The sequence below is a fragment of the Petaurus breviceps genome, unplaced genomic scaffold (assembly GCF_028583685.1).
Source record: "Petaurus breviceps papuanus isolate PSGF00001 unplaced genomic scaffold, PetGlider_PUasm1.0 37, whole genome shotgun sequence".
NCBI classification, from domain to species: domain Eukaryota; kingdom Metazoa; phylum Chordata; class Mammalia; order Diprotodontia; family Petauridae; genus Petaurus; species Petaurus breviceps.
This window is the reverse complement of record NW_027186296.1, coordinates 34404382-34420101: the sequence shown is the minus strand read 5'-3', so window position 1 is coordinate 34420101 and position 15720 is coordinate 34404382. Positions and strand designations below refer to the sequence as shown.

At 38.5% G+C, this 15720-nt stretch overlaps 1 long non-coding RNA gene across 1 annotated transcript in view; it reads left to right on the top strand.

The window, feature by feature from the left end:
• Positions 1-15720, top strand: part of LOC138169083 (uncharacterized) — a 116105-nt gene that overhangs the window by 35803 nt on the left and 64582 nt on the right. Inside the window, exons 2-3 of the long non-coding RNA XR_011170263.1 lie at positions 1489-1967; positions 4172-4314. This is a non-coding gene — a long non-coding RNA (uncharacterized lncRNA). The remainder of the gene's footprint in view (positions 1-1488; positions 1968-4171; positions 4315-15720) is intronic.

Here is a 15720-nt window from a genome sequence, read left to right as displayed (position 1 = left end):
AGTGGCCCTCAGCAATCCTCTCAGTCTCTCTCTGCCTCCACGAGGGTGCTGCTTCCAAAAACTTCTTCTGCCTCTCTCTTGTCTCTCCAAATCTACATCACCAGCTCCTCCCAGTTCAGGACTCTCTTTTCACATCAACAAGTCCATCCCACAGGTGGGATTAACAAGCTCTGGGTTTTAACACAATCAATTTGAAAACCAAGCCAATACAGGGGAATCTTTATATTCCATTACTATCACACCAGGTGGCTCAGCGAGTAAGAGCACCGGCTCCAGTGTTGGGATGACATGGATCAAATCCGGGCTCTGATACTCAGCACCACACCCAGAAATAACTGGCCGTGTAACCTTGAGCAAGTTACTTAACCCCGATTGCTTTAAAAAAAAATATTGCATTACTATAAATCACTTTATCAATGCAGGTCCACAGTTTTACAATTTAGAGTCTTAGAAAAGCTACTTTGGGTATCCAGAGGTTAAATGACTTGCCCAGACTCACAGAGCCCATATATATCAGACAGAAGCTGAATTCAGGTCCATCCTGACTCAGAGATCAAGATGTAGACCACTAAATCACATTATCTCTCCTATAGATACTCAGCTTACAACTAATATCTGGAGACCTGGAGGACAGTAATGATATAAAACTAGGAAGAATTGTGATTATCTGTTCATATCAAACTTAGATTTTCACCAAGATAAAGTAGCACCATTTACCATAACTTTGTTTCTACCTTTTCAGATACCATGACACCTGTCTTTCCCACTTGATTTCCAGATATCTTGAAAAAGCCACTGAATCACAGATTTTGTAAAAACTATCTTCCATTAATTTTGTCAACTGTATTGTGCTATTCATCTCAACTCAATTCAATTAATTTCATTTCAATTCAAAAAGCATTTATGTAGAGCCTGCTATTATACTAGGGATTTAGGTTACAAAGACAAAATCAAAATGATCTGCCCTCAAGGAGCAGATTTTCAACTAGGCAGAAGGAACACAGACCTAGATAAACAAAAGGAAAATATAGACAAAATAATTCCAGTCCATAGAACGTGGGGTGGATATATTCTTCCTAGTGGGTCATGCAGAGTATAAACAATATTCTCTGCCTACTGCCAATACAATACATAGAACTTGGAAAGAGGGGTACCAGAGTAGCTTCTGGACAAGATTGTCTGAGGGGCTGGTTCTGTGTGGTGATAAGGAGTTTTCTAATTGGCTTCAGAGCCAAAATGACTAATAATAGTACTGAAATAAAATGTGCTAACAAAAGGATCGATATGTCCCTTCCCTCCATCCCTTCTGCATTTTTCTTTCCTAATGATGAGAAAAGAAAGAAGTACTGTAAATCTCCCCGTGTTGGGAGGAGCTACATTAGTAGCAGTAGCTATGGTTGCCTTATCTTCCCACCCAGTTGCCATGTGTCAAGGAAAACATGGTGCCTGTGCTTCTTTTGTTTCATATTTATTCTTCCTTGATTGTAGGTAAATGAGTATCAGAAGAAAAAATGGATCATTTGATAACCTTGTGAGCTTTGAAAGGTTAAAGGAACCATCAGAGGATCAGCGACTGGAGTTGGCAGAAGGGTCTACTGGCCATCACAGCAACTGGATGCAGTGAGAGGTCAGCACAGAGGAGTGACCTGCTTGAGTCAAACCAGCAGTGACCCGAGCTGGCATCTGAAACACCATGTTCTGAAAGCAAGGAATCTACTCATCCATTGACTATACTGCTTCCAAAAGTGAACTTCGTGGGGTCTCTGTGAAGGGAGAAAATAATTGTCAGGGCCAAGAAGTACCCTCCAGGTGCACTTGTGGTGGGGGAGTTATTTTGTACCAACCACTTTAAGTTTGAGCCTACTCTCTCCAGGGATTGAGTGTGTGAAGAGAGGACAGTGAACTTCTTAGTTTATGTAATATCATTGTACTCTTGCCTTTGCTCAGTGAATATTCCTTTGTTAAAGGTAAGTGATATCAATTGGTTGAGTGATATTGGGAAACATGTCAGAAGGAGTTTATAAGTACTAGTGTTAGAACACCTCAGCCATCTAGAGTTAGCTCTAGAACCTTAGGGAAATTTTAGGCAACTACCTTCTAGGAATCCCACTTGCTAATCCAGTGGGAACTGAGAGAGTAAGCCCAGAAAGGGTGCTGTACAAGTGGGAATGAACAAATGAGCATTCATTAATCAACAAATACATTTCAGGTTCTGTGCTGGCCACTGGGGATACAAATACAAAAGTGAGATAACCCTTCTCCTTGAAGTAGCTTATATTCTAATACAGGAATACAACACATATAGGATGGTATATGCCATGGAAGGAAGTTTGGGTCTGAAGAATCATAAGAATTATGGGTGGAAATGCCATAAGGTGTCTGTTCCTCACACCCTTTCTAGTCAAAATGATAGCACTGATTTTAGTACAAGAGTAAGAGCTGGGTAGAAGGTAGATGCTATGATGCCCATGATAGGTAGTCACTCTTTTCTTGGTGGATCACTAAATGAGATATGAAGTATGGTCTGGAGTCAGAGACATATAGTGGGATACCTAAATACTATAAGAGGAAAACATAGTTTGTGTACCCACATAACTTATAGTATAGTACAGAAGACAAGATAAATTATGTTACTAATCTACTGGGAATTTTAAAAAAGCACTTTATTGATCCATGCTAAGTAGAAAATATAGGCAAGTTGGTAATAGGGTGCTAACTAGAAACCAATGTCAAGGATATGTGATTGCTAAGGTAGCGGGTTACCAGTCAACACAGATCACAACTCAGCTATAATTCATTAGCTAAATCTCAGAGAGTTGCTTGAAACTCAATGCTACTAAGTGACTTCCCCATGAATTGTCTTACAGATGGTATCAGAAACAGGATTTGACCTTAGGTCTTCCTGACTCTCAGATCTAGCATGTTATTTAATAGAGCGAATCCTTTCAGAAGATAAAAGCTTCTTGGAGGTGGTAAATCTTAAGGCAGGAAGTGATAAGGGAGGGGGAGCTGGAGATTGGCTCAGAGGAGGTAAGGGTGGAACCTTTTGTATCCTATGCATCTCTAATTTGAGTGAATTCCACAGATTTCTCTAATTTTAGTTACATGTTCTTGATTCTTAGCTAATGCTTTGAATTTAGAAGACATGTGGAGATGTGAAAAAAAAGTTGGGTGTGTATTGAGCATATTAATGTAATTTTTCAAACAATCAACCACTCTGTTGCAGATGGTGGTAGTATGATTATGCTTAGCAAAACATGGAATCGGAGAACTAGATTATGTGGTTCAACTCTCTGCTTTTACTGGGAAAGAAACTAAAACCCAAAGTGAAGTGATTTGCCCACAGTCACACAGAGACTTAGTGTAGGAGCCAAGACCAGACTCCAGACCTCTTGATTTCCAATCAAGTGCCTTGCTGCTATCCCATACTGCCTCCCAATTCCAACTGTTCCCCTGTAATATAATATTTGCCCAACATAGAAATAACCATTGCTCCCACAGAACTCTCTAAGATTGTAATTTACAGTTGAGGTGCCAATCTGCATTGCCAGAGGAGTTTCCATGGAGGGAGTTCCTTACACTGATGAAATCACAGATCTGAACCAAGACAATTCACAAATCACTTTATTGTTTTCAAAGCATCCACCCCCCACAACTGCCTCAATATCCTATAAGGTAGGTAGTGCACACATTATTATGCCCATTTTCAGCTGAAGAGGCTGAGATTCTGAGAGATAAGGGACCAGCTAAATGACATGAACAAGTGTCTGGGGTGGAATTCAAACCCAAAGCTTCTAACTCTGAGTCCAGTGTTCTTGCCACCAAACTGTACTTCCTCTCTCCTATCTGCTGCTCTGGTGTAAGCTTCAGAGGAAAAGTTGAAAGGATCGAACTGTTGTTTTTTGTTTTGTTTTTGTTTTGTTCCCAATGTGCATTTTCTTTGGGAATAAGGAGACACAAGGGCAGCTAGGAGGTGCAGTGGGTCGAATGCAGGGCCTAGAGTCAGGAAGACTCATCTTCCTCAGTTCAGTTCTGCCCTCTTACTATCTGTTGTTGTTTGTCCTTTGAAGAGGACCAATGATACCAGGAAGCTGATGTCCTGACTTGCAAGTGAATTGGATTTAAGTGAGGTAGGGCTGTGCAAAGTCACCAGCCTTTCTTTCTCCTCCAGAGTCATTGGAATCCAGTGGCAAGACAAAGGTCAGGACAACTGGTGATGGCCCCAAATGCAGTGGGAGAATTCACCCGCAAGTCAAGACATCACCCTCCTGATGTCACTGGCCCTCTTGGAGAAGTAAGGATGAACAACAATCTGTGAGTAGTAGTAGTTGCCCCTTTGGGGACGCAACTGGCTGGTTCTAGTTGGGCAATGCTGCTATAAATGTGGCTTCATACACTTACTAGCTGTGTGATCTTGGGCAAGTCACTTATACCTGTTTGCCTCCATTTCTTTATCTGTAAAATGAATGGCAAACCACTCTAGTATCTTTGCCAAGGAAACTCCAAAATGTGGTCATGAAGAGTCAGACATGACTGGAGAATGACTGAACCACCCCAACAGCAAGACTCAAAGAGGCAACCTTCCCCACTAATGCAGATCTATAATTCTGTGATTTGTAATTTTAGAGCTGTCTCAAGCACTGAGTTAAGTGACTTGGCCAGGGTCACAGTGTAGCACTAAAACTGAGGAGCATTAGGCCAGATGTCTTAAAGGTATTCTGTAGTCATGAAAGTGCCGAAAATACCCATGGAAGTCTTGGTATTATCAGAAATTCAGAACTCCTAAACTACCCTGAAGTGCAGAGGGGACTTTTCATCAGGTGCTTGCTTTAAAAAGACCAGGGGAAAATACCAGATAGAACAAGTTTCTGTATTTCTGGACCAATGAGTTACAGTTATCCCTAACATTGCGACTTTTCACATCATGGTTTCTATATGTTGCGGGTCGGCATAAAAAAATTAAATGGGAATTTTTCAGAATTTTTGTGGAAGTCATGAATGATACACAAAGCCCAGCAGATGACACAGAGCCTATGATTCAATATTTAACCCAAATTTTACAAAAGGTATCGTAACACCCCATGAAAGAAAAAGAAAAATTTAGACTTCTTCTCTGATACAAAAGGAGGGCCAAAAAATTTTATGTGGATTCTCCAGATCATAGGGATGCCATGTCCCTAACCCCCACAACATGAAAGGGATAACTGTAATCTACCAGCTTCTCCCCAGGCTTACATTTCTGTTGCTTGTATATATGGGTAAGGCAGCCTGGTAAAAAGAGTACTCTAGTAAGTGATCAAGAAACCCCAGTCTTCTGCAGCTAATTTAGTGTGACCCTAAGCATAGCAAATATATTATCTAGGCCTCAGTTTCTTTATCTGTAAAATGAGGGTGTTGGTTATCACTTTATTATGAGTAGAAACTCATAGGGTTGGACCTGGTAGTAATTAAGGGGCAAAACAGCCAGAAATCAAGCATTCATATGGGGAAATAGTAGTTCTAGGCTCAGTTCCAGGACAAGCCTACCTTGAAGCCTGTCCCTCAACTCAAGAATGTTGAAGACAGGCAGAGAGGGGATAAGGGTGGAACTTCTTATATTCTGTGCATTTTAATGTCAGTGAAGTCCATAGATTTTTCCAATTTTTAGTTATGTGTTCTTTTTTTTTTTTTTTAAAGCAATCGGGGTTAAGTAACTTGCTCAAGGTTACACGGCCAGTTATTTCTGGGTGTGGTGCTGAGTATCTGGGAGCCCAGATTTTGATCCAGGTCATCCCGACACTGGAGCCGGTGCTCTTACTCGCTGAGCCACCTGGCCGCCCCTAAGTAATTGGGGTTAAGTAACTTGCTCAAGGTTACACGGCCAGGTGTTTCTGGGTGGGTGCTAAGTGTCTGAGCCCGGGATTCGATCCCAGGTCTTCTCAATACTGGAGCTGGTGCTCTTACTCACTGTGCTACCTGGCCGCCCCTAGTTATATGTTCTTGATACTTAGTCACACTTTGAATTCAGAAGATATGGAGATATGGAAAAAAAAAAAACTCCACCAAACTTTTCTTTGAATTTTCCCCTTTGTCCGGATGTCACTTTTGCCCTTATCAAATTTAACCTTGCATTACACATACAGACACATATATATGCATACATGTACAAACACATATACATATACATCTACATGGATATGTTTTCATCCCTTTGAGTAAAATACAGGCTCTTGAGAACTGGGACTGGTCATTATTTTTCACTTTTTATCTCTTGCAGTTAACATGAGGCTCTTCATACATACAGGGAAGGAAGGCTTTTTGATTTAATTTGGGTGGGGAACTCCCCTCCGCAAAGTAGATCACAAGGTAAGGTACACTAATATTAAGTAACTTGTCCAAGATCCTACATAGGAAATATCTGAGGTAAGATTTGAACCCATAGCTACCTGATGCCAAACCCTGCACATTATCCAATATGCCACACTGGATACTAATTTATTAAATGCATTTGAATTGAAACAGTGCTGAATCAGAAATCTGACTTTGAATTCTAATCCTGATGCTTGGTAGCTTAGACTTTAAAGCAACCTCATGTAACCTTGAACCAATCATGCAAGCTTTCTGAACCTCATCTGGACAATTCGGATACTAATACTTTTATCATCTAAGGATGCAAAGACAATGATGAAATCATCCTTAATTTCAAGAAGCTAACATTCTATAAACTAACAAGATAAAAAACAACCACTCCTGAGTACCTTCTTTTGTCTTATCTATGTTGTAAGATGTGACCACAGTATAGTAAGAAGACATGATGCCCCAAATGGTCAACTAGTCTTGAGACTCACAGCCCCATCTATATAAAATTAGCTTCTGTCTTCACTACTTCAGTAGAATTGAATTCAACTAATATGTATTCACTTCTTTCTGTGTGCCTGACACTCTGCTCCTTGAGGGCAGGGAATTTTTTTTTCCTCTTTGTACTCCCAGTGTTCATCACAGGGCCTAGCATATGATTGGTACTTAATAAATGCTTGTCTTTGTTACTGTTATAGACCTTGCTTTCTCAATTAGTTCATAACTAGACACAGACTTTAGAAAACCACCAGTAAAACCCCCTTTCATTTCCAGCTTGGCCCATATTCCTGCCATATTGAATAGTTTTGTTTCTGAGTCATCATCTCTGAACCAACAATCCTAACTTCTGGTTAAGATCTATAACAAATTGTTATTGGTCTGCAAAACCTTTACTACCAAGGACCTTGCTTCATAAAACTCATACACTTGAAAAACAACTCTGTTGCTTCTTCTCTTGCTTTTTTCTCTCCTCTAACTCTTAGTTCTGCTTCCTGAGCTTCTGAGAGTCACCTGGTAGATATTAGTGAGGTCTGGGTAGGAAAGGGCAAAGAAACTAGATTTTTAATCATTTTGAAGCAATGGGGACTACTGACCCATTTTGACGAGGACTTATCAAAACTTAAAAATTTATTTGTTAACCAAAGTCTCCCTGTCCTGAGATTAAATTATATATCATTTTGGTATAAATAATTGGTAATAAATGCTATTTTTTTTGCAAGTCCTACCCCAGTATAGAAATCAAGCCATAGATAGATATGTAGCTATCTATATAAACATTTTATTTTGTGATGGTTATTTTATTTTCAACAATGTTTATGGTGCAGTGCTATGAGCCATTTATAAATAAGTTTTTAAAATGTATTTTATATGCATTTTAGGAAATGATTTTAAATTTTGTAAGAAAAGTTACTAAGCTGTTAAGACTTTTTGACATGAAGATCCCATGCCTGGGCATATTTCCCAGAGAGATAAAACATTTTAAAAAAACAGCCTGATATATACTAAAGGCTCAAATACATATCAAATATAGATAATAGCACTTCTGTGGTGGCAAAAAACTAGAAACAAAGTAGGTGCCCATTGATTAAAGAAGACTTGAAAAAATATTTTAGTATAGAAGTGTGGTGAGCTACTTTTGTGCTGCAAGAAATATGAATATAAGGAATTCAGAGAAACATGAAAAGAATGTCAGATGAAATGACCAGAATCAGGAGAATAATATAATGTCTACAAGTGTAAACAAAATCAACTCTGGAAGACAACTAACCTCTGATTATTAGCAACGACTAATCTTGTTCTTGGACAATTGATGAAACATGTCTCCTTTACCCTTGTAGAGAGGGTTAGGGCTTTGTATACTCTGTCAACCTAAGTAACGGTCTTGCTTTTGCTTGTCTGTTCTATCTATCTGTTTGTTTATTTATTGTCATAAGGGAGAATTCAATGGTGGGGTGGGGGAGGAGAAGCACACAGTATCAGGAAAATGGATGCCACAAAAACAAATCGCATTAATAAAACTTTAAAATAAACACCATCTTATAAAATATAAATATAAATGAATCATTTTTTGTTATAAAAATGTCTACGTAAAACTAAAAGCAAGTATCCTATGGAATGAGGATACCCTAGAAGCTTTCCCAATAAAAATAGGAGTAATCTCACAATTATTTGATATAGTTCTAGGAATGCTAGCAATGGTAATTTTAAAAAGAGAAAGAAATTGAAGAAGTAAAAGTAGACAAAGAAAAGATAAAATTAACATCATGGTTTACTTAGAAAACTCTAGGGAATCAGCAAAGATATATGTTTTTCATTTTTCAAATGCTTTATTAACTTCTGATTTACATCATTCGTTTCCTCCAGATTTTGAGTTACAAATTTTCTCCCCATTTTTCCCCTACCCACCTTCCCAAAATCGCAGTCCCACAGGATATGCCCTCCTCCAACCTGCTCTCTCCCATATTTTCTTCCATACCCCTTTCGACTTTTCCAGTAGGGCATGGTGGATGTCTATGCCTCGGTGCCTGTATATATTATTTCCCAATTACATGTAAAATAGTATTAATATTAGTATATATATGTATATACATATACGTATCTATATATATTTAAACATTTGATTTTAAAACTGAATTCCAGATTCATTCTCTTCCTCCCTTGTCACCCACCCTTACTGGGAAGATAAGCAGTTCAGTATAGGTTGTACATGTGTGGCTAATGCAAAACAATAACATAGTGGATATATTGTAAAAGACTGACTATATTTCCCTCCCTCCTATCCCACCTCCCACTTGTTCTATTCTCTACTTTGATCCTATCCCTTTTCAAAAGTGGGTGCTTCCAACTTCCCTCCCCCCCAGCCTGCCTTCCCTCTCATCCCCTTACCCCCTACTCTCCTGTAGGGTGAGATACCCTATTTATTGTGTATTTCATTCCCTCCCCCAGCCAAATTTAATGGGAATGAGGTTGACCCATTCCTTTTTGCCTTCCTATTCTTCCCCTCCATTGTAACCATTTTCCCTTTCCTCTTCTATATGAGATAGTTTACCCCATTCTATCTCTCCCCATCTCTTCTCATTACATTCCTCTCTCACCTCTTAATTTCACCTTTTAAGTTTCATCCCTTCCTGTTAAATTGGTCCTGTGCCCTCTATCTATGCATACCTGTAAACATATATACATACATTCACATATGTATTCATATGCCCATATACCCTCATATATATATTTCTATTCCCTTGAACTATTTTCATACTGAGAAAAGTTTCATCAGTTACAATTATTGTTTTCATGTAGGAATGTTAATAGTTCAACTTTGATAAGTTTCTTATGATTTCTTTTCCCTGTTTACCTTCTCACACTTCTCTTGCTTCTTGTATCTGAATGTCAAATTTTCTATTCAACTCTGGTTTTTTCAGCAAGAATGCTTGAAAGTCCTCTATTCCACTGAATGACCATATTTTCCCCTGAAACATGACACTCAGATTTGCTGGTAGGTGATTCTTGGTTTTAATCCCAGCTCCTTTGACCTCTGGAATATCATATTCCAAGCCCTTCGATCCCTCAGTGTAGAAGCTGCCAGATCCTGGGTTATCTTGATTGTGTTTCCACAATATTCAAATTGTTTCTTCCTGATTGCTTGTAATATTCTCTCCTTAATCTGGGAATTCTGGAACCTGGCTATAATATTCCTAGGAGTTTTCTTTTTGGGATCTTTTTTAGGAGGTGATCGGTGGATTCTTTCAACCTCTATTTTGCCCTCTGGTACTAAAATATCAGGGCAGTTTTCTCTGAGAACTTCCTGGAGGATGATTTCTAGGTTCTTACTTTGATCATGGCTTTCGGGTAGTCCAATAATTTTTAAATTATCTCTCCTGGATCTATTTTCCAGGTCAGTGGTTTTTCCCATGAGATATTTCACATTGCCTTCTATTCTTTCATTTGTTTGGATCTGTTTAACAGCATTTTGATTTCTCATAAAGTCATTACCTTCCATTTGCTCCAATCTAATTCTGAAGCAATGATTCTCCTCAGTGAGGTTTTGAGATTCTTTTTCCATCTGGCAAAATCAGCTTTTTAAGGCATTCTTCTCATTGCCTTTTTGAGCCTCTTTTGCCATTCGAGTTAGTCTGTTTTTTAAAATGTTATTTTCCTCGGTCAGGCTGTTGACTCTCATTTCATACTTTTCTTGCATCATTCTCATTTCTCTTCCCAATTTTTCCTCCATTTCTCTTATATGCTTCTTAAGGTCCTCTATGGCCTGTAACCAGCTCGTATTTTCCTTTGAAGCTTTTGGTGCAGGAGTTCTGACTTCACTGTCTTCCTCCTGTTTCATGCTTTGCTCCTTTTTGTCCCCAAAATAGAAATCTAATGTTGGAATCTTCTGTCTGCTTTATTTCCTTTGCCTGGTCATGTCGCCCCTCAGTCACTTGACTCCTGGGCTTTTTGCCACAGTAGGACTCTGCCACAAGACAGGGGAGCTTTTGTCCCAAAGGTTTTCTCAGCTGCCGGAGGTATTAGATGGGTGCCCTCTCTGAGGCTTCCACATGCTCTGGAAAGCTGGACACACACTCCAGGACCTCCACCCTAGACTGCAATTCAGATCCAAGCAGGTTAAAGCAAAAGCAATTACCCCTCAGACTGGTGCTTGGTCCCCCTACACTCTGCAGGCCAGGAGCTGAAGCTGCCACATGGAACTGGCTGGCTGTGCCATCATCTCAGTGGCTTCTTGCCCCAGGGGCAAAAGCCGATATACTCCCACTTACTAGGTCCCAAAGTCCAGACTGCTCTGACCTCTCACTTTGTCCTTCGCATCTGTGTGTTGATAATTCTGGAAACGGCCACAGCTGCTGCCGATCTGGAGTCCCTCCTGCTGGCTGCTGGTCAGGCTGCCCTGGGGCTAAAACCTCTGGCTCACCAGGGGCCTGGGCTCAGCTCCCAGAGTGCTGCGCTAGCCAATTCCTGCTGGCCTGCCAGGCTGTCCTCAGTGGGAGGTTAGCTTCTCTGTGTCATTTTGTGGGTGCTGCAGCTCCAAAGTTTGTTCAGAGTCCCCTTTTCACATTGATTCGGGAAGGTGGAAGCTGGAGCAGAGGGGAGGTTGTGCTTCTACTCTGCCATCTTGACTCCGCCCCCCAGCAAAGCTATTAATTGAGACAATTCATATTGAGCAAAGTTGCAGTCTACAAAATAAATCCACAAAAATTAATAGCATTTCTATACAATAATAATATGACGCAATAATTGACAGGGAAATCTCATTTTCTATAACTACAAAATACATAAAATAGTGTGAGATTAACCTACCAAATCACAAAAATAATACCAAGGTAAATTTAACTATAAAGTGCTCCTTTATAAAAATAAAGAACAATTTGATAGCAGAAATAATAGTAAATGCTCACATCTGGGATGTGCTAATATAATAAAAATGACAATACTATGAAATTTACAGTTTTAATGCTTTACTAATCAAATTATCAAAAGGAGAATTTACAGAACTTGGTAAAACAATAACAAAGTTAATTTGGAGAAATAAATGATCTGGTATATCAAAGAAAATAATGTAAAAGGCAAGAATGAAGGATGAATAGCACTTCTAGACCTTGAGCTACATTCTAAAGCAGCAGGTTTTTTTTTGTCTTTTTGGAGGGGGGAAGGCAGGACAACTGGGGTCAAGTGACTTGCCCAAGGTTACACAGCTAGTAAGTGTTAAGTGTCTGAGGTCAAATTTGAACTCAGGTCCTCCTGACTCTAGGGCCAGTGCTCTAGTCACTGTATTGCCTAGCTGCCCCTAAAGCAGCAATTTTAACAGCCATTTGATACTGGTTAAAAAATAGAAAAGTAGATCAGTGCAACATACTAGGTAAGAGAGAATCAGAGACAATGGAACTCAATAATCTTGTGTTCAATAAACTAGAAAGCATAAATCACTTGGGTTAGAGTTCTCTATCTGAGGAAAACTCTTGGGAAAACTGGAAAGTGATCTGGAAGAAACATTTACTAACTAACATCTTACCCCATATTCTTCAACAAATTCAAACTGGATAATATGGTAAAATTGAATATTATACCATGAAAAATTAAAAGAGAAGCAGATTATATACTTTTAATACCTATGAGTAGGAGGTGCATTCTTAATCAAACAAAGGACAGAGACAATTACAAAAAATAAATCAGAGAACTTATTACTTCAAACAGAAAAACTTCTACACAAATAAAATTAAAGTAGGACAATATGAAGAGAAGCTGTCAAATGGGGATAAAAACCTTTTGTATCAATTTCTCACATAAAGTTTTGGTATCCAAGATAGATAGATAGAAAGATAGGTAGACAGACAGACATAGGTATAGTTATAAACACACATATGCATATAGTCATATATAATTTACCTTATATAGCTACACATAAAACCAAAAGTCATTTCTCTTTTTTTTTTCTTTCTGAAGGGGAAAGAGCAGGGCAATTGGGGTTAGGTGACTTGCCCAAGGTCATAGGGCTAGTAAGTGTTAAGTGTCTGAGATTGGATTTGAACTCAGGTCCTCCTGACTCCAGGGCCGTGCTCTATTCACTTCTCCACCTAGCCACCTAACCATCCTCCCCTTTTCTCAATAGATACAAGTAATCAAATGTTATGAATAAGCAGTTCTCAAAGGAAGTATTGAAAATTATTAACAACCTTATGAAAGAATGCTCCAAATCACGACTAATAAAAGAAATGTAAATCAAAACAAACCTGAGGGAGGTTTCACCACACACCCAGCAAGTTGTCAGAAATGACAAAAGATAGGGATAGTAAATGTTGGAGGAAGTTATGAATCAGTACAACCATTCTGGAAAGTAATTTGTAATTATGAAAATAAAGTGATCAAAATGTCTGTACACTTTGACCCAGAAATTTCACCACTAGGCTTATACTCCAAGCCAGGTCATTGATAAGAAGAAAGTCCTTACACCAATATATTTATAGCAGCACTTTGATGGCAGCAAGAATTGGAAACAAAATAGATGTTGATCAATTGAGAAATGGCTAAACAAATTGTGGTACATTAATATCGTGGAATATTACTATGCTATAAGAAATGATGATTTAGATGAATACTGAGACGCATGGAAAGATCTTCATGAACGGATGCAGAGTAAAGTAAACAGTCAAGAAAATAATATATACAAAGGACTACATTAATGTAAATGTAAAAGAGTCAAAAGTGAATGTTGTAAAATAACAATGAAGCTGCACAGCCCCAAAGAAGAGAGTAGACACCTCCCCCACCTCCCCCTCTTTTGCAGAAGTAGGAGGTACATGGATATGGAACACTGCATATATTTTCAGACTTTTTTTGATGTATTGATTGGTTTTGCTGATTTTTCTCTTTCTCATCTTTTTTCTTTTTAAAAGTATTTCTTGTCATATGGTATGGCTCTCTGAAAATGGGGGAATGGTGATGGAGTGATATTGGGAGACATTCTGATGATGTAAAAAAAGACAACAATAAAATTTGTTTTAAAACAAATAACATCTAGATACTCTTCAGAGAAAAATAAAAATAGAGTTCAGATATGTTCTTCCAGAAAATTTGACATGATATATGAAAATGTGAATTTGCAAAGTAACAAGTTAGAGGTTTGCTATTTGGATCTCGAGGGGATTCTTCACTTTACAAAAGGAGGCACTGTAGGGTTCCTTTAAATAATGAACTCCCCTAGCACATGGAAGTATTGCTTTACAGCTCATTAACTACATGTCAAAGAAACCAAGTTGCCAAGAAACTTAAAACTGAAGTGTTTAGGGCCATTGCCAATTAAAGATCAGTCAGAACCAATGATGAAACATCGTTAAATTATAACGAAAGTGGGTGGTTAAAACAAGATTCAGTTTACAAAAATTCAATTTACACAACTTTTGTGGGGAGGGGAGTATATCACTAACTAGACTGAGATACATCTTTAATAAGAATAGGTAGCATTTATATAGAACTTTAAAAAGGTCTGCAAAATACTTTACAAATGTTATCTCATTTGATGCTTACTCTTAAGTGCTATCATTATCCCCATTTTACAGATGAGGCTACTGACTTGCCCAGGGTCACACAGCTAGTATGTCTGAAGTCAGATTTTAACTCAGTTCTTCCTCAGTCAAAGTCCAGTGCTCTCTCCACTGCACCATCTGGATGCCCAGATTAAAAAAAATCCTCTTTATCCTTGTGTTGACAGGAAACAAAATACCTCAGAGCCCAAATGTGAAATTAGTTCAAGTGAGAGGTGATGTGAGAATGAAGTAGGATGGGAGTCATGTTAGTGAAGAGAAGGGGGAACACATCAGAGACATGAAGATAGAAATAAGAAGTTTGTGCAATTGATTGTATATGTGGGAGAACTGAAACCATCTTCCTTCTCCTTCAGTTACCATAAAGGCCTCTACTCTAGGTCATAGAGTAAATGCAGTAATATAGAAATAGGTAGGAAGGGTCCAGGTGGTGAAAGGCTTTGAAAGTCAAACAGAGGATTTTATATTTGATCCTGGGGGTTGTGGAGAGCCTTGTTTGTACTTATTCTATCCACTATCATCTAACTCGTACTATAATCATTTATGTATTTGCCTTGCTTCTCCTAGTAGACAAAAAAAAAAAACAACAAACTTGAAAAGAGAGCCCCTATCTTGGTTCAATTTTGTATCTTTTGCCCTTAGGGAAAAAAGAATTTCCCATAGTAATTACTTAATAAATATTGACTAAAATGAATTATAAGCAGAGGGCTCCACCTGGAATTCATTATTTCTTTCTACCAAATTTAAGAATGTGTCGTGTATGTTTGGTGGGATAGTAAAAGGGGAAGCTGTAACCTGGCCATTTTTCAAAAGTTACAAGTTTCAAAAGCATTTAAAAGGATTACAAACCTGGGAAAAATGCTAGCAATTTTTCATTTCCATAGCACTTTATAATTTACAAAGTGCTTTCCTCAAAATAGCCTGGTAAGGCCTACAGTACTAGTATTGTCATTTCTATTTTACAGAGCAGGAAACTGGCTCAGAGTGAAAGACCCTTGCCTATGGCCACGCTTTGCCTGTTTCCAAAACTTATTTGCTCATTTCATCTTTGACATTTTTTTTCAGATGTTAGGACTTGAGTAGCTTCTAGCAGATAAGATCACTCTGTCTATATTTCCTAAGGTGGAAGAAAGGGGAAAAAAAAAAACCTCGGAAGTCCTTAAGACTGTGGTAGAAGAGCCAGGGTGCCATATTTCAGGTCAGAAAACCCAACCTCAGATTCTGTCTCTGCCATTTACTAGCTGAGTGTACAGTTATCTCTTCCACATCACGACTTTACCTATTGCAGTTTTGATATATCATAGGTCAGCATAAGAAATTCAATAGGAAATTTTTGAGA